This window comes from Mastomys coucha, unplaced genomic scaffold (genome assembly GCF_008632895.1).
Source record: "Mastomys coucha isolate ucsf_1 unplaced genomic scaffold, UCSF_Mcou_1 pScaffold22, whole genome shotgun sequence".
Taxonomy (NCBI): domain Eukaryota; kingdom Metazoa; phylum Chordata; class Mammalia; order Rodentia; family Muridae; genus Mastomys; species Mastomys coucha.
In genome coordinates, this window is record NW_022196905.1 from 26449117 (window position 1) to 26455116 (window position 6000).

Below are 6000 nucleotides of genomic sequence, written 5' to 3' on the forward strand. Positions count from 1 at the left end.
GCCATTTTTAAGAAATACATTCAGATAGCACAAAAAAAAAAAAAAAAAAAAAAGTTCAAAAACCTTAGTCTATGGGGGACATTCTCATTCAAACCACCTTACAACAGGCAAGCATTCCACTACCAAGTTACATGTCAGGAATCAGTTAATATATATAATTAATATTTACTGCACATCATTCTGTGCTAAGATGAGGAGAGCTGAGAGTCAAAGGAAAACGGATCCTACTGGCAGCTTCCACAGACCTCCCTCCAACCGTGCACACAAGCCACAGGGAGCCTCGAATCATGCTTCTCACGCCTTGTGCTAAGGAAGGGTGCGCCAGGATTGATACCTCAGCATCAGCTGAGGTCAGGGAAGTGGAGTGTGACCCTACCCTGGAAGAGGTGGGTTGAGGCCAGTGTTGGAGAGGAGCCAGCATGGCTCTGCTCTGCAGAGTTAGAGAGTAACCAGGGAGCCAGGAGCACAGAAGGGTGGGGTGCAATGGTGATGTGTCAAGATGGTGATGCAGCAGTGATGTTTCATCATGGTGCTAGAAGAGCCAGCAGCTAGAAGATCCATATATCACAACGGCCCTCCCAGAAAGGGACAGTTACAGTCTCGGCTTTGTTGTTTAGAGCTAAGCAGGACAGTGGTGGCTGAGGGTCCTGATGATGGATGGCGGGTGGCGAATGGCGGGTGGCAGATGGCGGTGTCAGTGGGTCATGACACTGGAGAGGAGCAGCCTCGGAATAGAAGCAAGTCCTTTGTCTAGTTTGCTCCTAGTAGTTCTGTGGTCTCAGGGCCTAAGTGTGTTTCCAAAGCTCTTAGCTATGTCACTCTGTTGCCATGTGAACCCTCCTCATGCTCACCAGTCTCAGTTCCTTTATTTGAAGAACTGGATTGTTGCAAAAAAAAAAAAAAAATGTGTAAACTGTCAGCACTATGCCTGGCCTACAGTGTCCAGAACCAACTACAGTGATGCTGTCATTGGTGGGACAGTTTGGTTAGCAGTGAAGTGTCCCTTCATGCTGGGCAGAAAAGGGGCATGGAGAGAGTGGCAGCATCTCTTTACACTTTTATTTTTGCAGGAAGATGGCTCTGTGGTTAAGAGCACTTGCTGCTTTTCCAGAAGACCCCGGTTCAATTCCCAGCACCTGCATGGCAGCTCACTACCAGCTACGACTGTCCTAGGGGATCCAATACCCTATTCTAGCCTCTGCAGGCACTGTATTCACTTGGTACACAGAAACACATGCTCATAAAAGTAAAGGAAAAATGTTATTGTTTTTGTAGTACAGGTTGGCCTCAGATTCCTGAACGGGAGCAATTTCCCCCATGCTTCCACCTTCCTGAGTAACTGCCACCACACTGAACCTGGCGCCTGCCTCCTATCTACTGTTTCCTCAGTGTCATGTTATCCCCCTGGCATTGCTGCTCAAGCGTTGGGTGCAAAGAATCCCTTCTCATGAAAGCTTTTCCTCTGAGAGAACCATTCTCAGCCCAACCACTAGGGGGCTCTGGTGGCAAGTGGATGGCATAACTCTCCTTTCATTGGGGCAAGCCAGCCAAGAAGGCCTTTTGTGTATTCTGTCTGATGATTTTGCTGTGGCTCAGACTTGCAGAGCTGTGGCAATTATATGGGAAATCAGATTATCACAGCAGCTCCAGCGTGATGAGTCTCGAGAGTCAGCAACTGTGTTAATTAATAAGTTGTGTTGGCTTCAGAGCTTCGCCAAGGGAAGATCATTTATTTTTTAATAGCTTTGGAACTAATCTACATGAGTTATGACAAATGGGCAAAAAATTGCTGGGCATTAGTCTGTGTGCAGTGTGCCCCAACTAGCATGTTGGCCGAGTCTCTGTGGAAGGATGAGTGGGGACTGTTTGCCTCCAATGCCGAGTGGTGAGAGCTGCTGATGTTGGCGTCCTCTTGGGAATAACTGCTGGACTCAAGAAGCAAAGGGAGATCCCAGAGGGATCACTGGCTCATCTTGGAAACAGACCCAGGGCAGAGAGAGGCTCTGGGAAAATCTACACCCTGACAGGAGAAGGAGAGCCATTCAAGGAGAGCCACATCCTGTGTATACTCAGAATCAGGAAAGGTGGGTGGTCCAGGCAGCCTCCTCCTTGCCAGAGCGGCACCTTTTCCACCCATTCCAGGTGCCAGTTGCTAAAACAAGTGAGTTCCTGCTCTCCTGAGCATCAGCCCTGCCCATTCAGCCCAGAAAGAAAAGACAGCTTGCAGAGCTCATGGAAACCAAAGATCCAAGAGCCCTGGACCAGCCCAGTACAGCTGGACGGGTCAACATCAAACAAGCATTTGCCAATCCTGCTGACTCCACCGTAGAGCCCTAGGGAGGGAGGTGGCTTAGCCGAGAGGGACTTGGATATAGTCTTTACAGATGTCAGAGCCAGTGGTTTACATTGTGTCCAGAGAGCCAAGGACAGAGTGGATGCTTTCTACAAAATAGCCTCGCAGTCTTGGCTTCTGTACCAGAATGAACGGTTCTCACTTAGATAGCAGCTCGGTTTTGTGCTGTGCTGTGGGGGATGGGGGACATGAATCCCACACACTGGAAACTGTGTGTGCCACTTTCTTGTGCACTGTTGGCCAGTATATGAGGAAAGCAAGGGACTCTGTGTCCATGCAACAAAGTGAAGGACTGTAAGAAAAGAAAAAAAAAGACCAGTGGCTAGTGACAATTAGATGTGCGTACCTAGGACTGTAGGGGGTAGGATGCACAAATGCTTACTCTTGTGTCTTCTCGAGTTTCCTCACTGACAGGAATGTCCAGGTGCATGAAGGGCTTTGTTTGGCCAGGCAGCTGTACACAATATATATGACTGCTGACCTTCATTTGAAAGCCAGAGAAAAGCCAGGGGAAGTTTGACAAGTTGGAGCTATAGTTCGTGTGTTGTACAAAGATTTAAATGTTTGTCAAATCATACGAACATGCTTCAAGGTGGTTTTGAGGGAGACAGGCAAGAAGTCAAAGTTCCACATTGGTCTCAAGAATTCCAGCAGACTTTGTGGGATGGAATTTGAAATATGTGTATCTATGTTATAGTATATATCCATGCATGTGTGTATCTATGTGCCTGTGTGTGTGTGTGTGTGTGTTTGCTTGCTGCCATAAAGTGGGCCTGGAGCTTTCCGACAGCTCTTCAGTAGCAGTGTAAACTAAATTCAGAGGTCAGCCTTAGAGAGGTGCAGCCAGCCGGGAGGTGGTGGCACACACCTTTAACCCCAGCACTTGGGAGGCAGAGGCAGGAGGATTTCTGAGTTCAAGTCCAGCCTGGTCTACAGAGTGAGTTCCAGGACAGCCAGAGCTACACGGAGAGACCCTGTCTCGGAAAAATAAAAGAAGAAGAAGAAGAAGAAGAGGCGCAGCCAATTATATCTTTAAAAGAGAGAGAGAGAGAGAAAGAGAGAGAGAGAGAGAGAGAGAGAGAGAGAGAGAGAGAGGAGAGAGAGAGGCAAGCATGCATGGTTGTACTTCCTAAGTTGAAAGAAACTTTCCTGAGGTGTAGAAATTTGCTGAGTGTGGCAAATATGGTGAAGGGCCACCCGAAGGCAGCTAAGCCTTTATTTTCTAATTGTTCACTTTTATTTGTATAGGTATGCCTGGTAGCCATAGAGGCCAAATGGCATTGAATTCCCTGGTACTGGAATTTCAAATGATTTTGAGCCACCACATAGGTGCTGGAAGAACAGCCAGTGCTCTTAACTGCTGGGCCATCTCTCCAGCCCCTTGATAAGCTGTTTTAACTTTAGGGCTTCAGGAGGGAGAGCCACACTTTTGCCTGCTCATTTCCAAACTTTAAATTGTTATTGCTCTGAGATTCCTGGCAACTCTCTTCATGATAAGCTTTAAAAAAAAAAAAGATTTTTTTTTATTATGTGTAAGTACACTGTAGCTGTCTTCAGACACCCCAGAAAAAGGGGTCAGATCTCATCATGGATGGTTGTGAGCCATCATGTGGTTGCTGGGATTTGAACTCACGACCTTCAGAAGAGCACTCTTAACCGCTGAGCCATCTCTCCAGCCCCATGATAAGCTTTTAAGTGTCTGTTTCTCGAGGAATCTCACATGCAGGCCAGGGGTCCCAACTTTATATGCTACTTGTCTTCAGGGGCAAGCACTCAACGACTGGGGCCAGGTCATGCTCCATCTGGTGTCTATGGCGTCAGGATCGCAGTCTTGAGAAACACAGTGGACCTTAATTATGTGTGGGTAAGGAGCAATATGCTATAGAATGGCTGGGAGCCTTAGCTAGGACATGGAACTCCCCCAGTGGTGGTGTGAGGAGGGAGCCTTTAGTAAATGCCCTCAGAGTGCATTTCAGAGCACATTTGCCCTCCTTTCTGACCACACATCAATGGGTAAATCCATGAATATCACCAACATACAGAAGCAAATTCCAAATGATGTTGCTTAAAAATTGGTAAGCATTTATGAAAACATTATAAAGCTGAATATTTAGGAGCCACATGCAAGTTTCAGCCAGTTTTTCATAAGAAGCAGCTCACAGAGAAGCAGGTGGTGGGCCAGCAGTCAGTGGAGAAGCTGGTGGACCAGCAGTCAATGGAGAAGCAGCTGGTGAGAAAGCAGCTGGTGGGGAAGCAGCTGGTGGGGAAGCAGCTGGTGGGGAAGCAGCTGGTGGGGAAGCAGCTGGTGGGGAAGCAAGCAATGCTGGACTTGCCAGCTGCAGTACTGTCTGTGGAAGGAACTGAGTTTGTATGTAGCCTTGCTGTCGAAGCTGCCTACAGATTACTCAGATGTCCATACACAAGTCAGCATTAATGCTTTATGCTGAATCCTCTCTGGGGCTTCATTAGCCGTTGCTTCTAGGCATGAATCATTCCCAGCCAGCTTGCCCCAGTGCAGAGTCCAACAAATAGAGACTTGTTGAGCAGAATGTGAAATGTTCTTTAGCCAATTACCACTGGCTGGCAAAGTGTTTTATGAAGCTGCAAGTTGATTGGTGGTTGTGTGGTTTTCACTTTGTTGTCTTGTGGTTTTCAGTTTGTTGTCTTGTGTGGTGGGTAGGAGTTAACAGTCTGAGGACGGAGGCCTGGGGTGGCTTCTGCACCAGAATTCCAAAGGCTGGGTAGAGTGTACATGAGTTTCCCACCAACAAGCCACAGGGCAAGCCTGCTTTGCTCTTCGTGTCGCTGTGTTTTATGGCTTGTCACAAACAGATCTGCCTGACTCCATGTTCTCTGCTCTGCTCTGTTCACTATGTGACCTGAAAACTAAAGGCTAGAAGGACTCACAGCCACCCTCAGGTGATAGAAACCCTTGGCCACGCAGCCACATAGAGCAGCGGTTCCCAGCCTGTGCATCGTGACCACCTTGGCAAACCTATAGCTCTCAAAATATTTACATCACAAGTATAACAGTAGCAAAGTTACAGTTATGGAGTAGCAAGGAAAATAAATTTATGGTTGGGGGTCAAAAAATGAGGGAACTGTGTTAAAAGTTTGAAGCATTAGGAAAGTTGAGAACCACTGCTCTAGAGGAATATATTCAGCCTTGAAAGGGGAGGAAATTCCATTTGGTGTAGTTTTCCTTTGGTCTAATATTTAAAATTACTAATCAAGCATTTAAAATTATTTAATTTCCCCACTATTTTTTAAATTTTTATTTTATTTATTTTTTAAAATTTATTTTATTATTTTTTTCTTTTTTTAAGACTTATTGATTATACACTGTCGCTGTCTTCAGATACAATAGAAGAGGGCATCAAATCCCATTACAGATGGTTGTGAGCTACCATGTGGTTGCTGGGAATTGAACTCAAGACCTCTGGAAGAATATCCAGTGCTCTTAACTGCTGAACCATCTCTCCAGACCCTTCTCTGCTTTTAAAATATTATTTTTGAATAAGATTACAATCTGAATCTTTGATATATTGCAGTCTACCTTAATGATTGATGTGTTGGAATGGCAGTCGCGTCAGGAAGTACCACACTAGGCCCAAACAGTTCCACGTGTAAGAGGTTTAATTGAGAGG

At 46.2% G+C, this 6000-nt stretch overlaps 1 protein-coding gene across 2 annotated transcripts in view; it reads left to right on the plus strand.

The window, feature by feature from the left end:
* Positions 1–6000, plus strand: part of Osbp2 (oxysterol binding protein 2) — a 179790-nt gene that overhangs the window by 89613 nt on the left and 84177 nt on the right. The window lies entirely within an intron of this gene.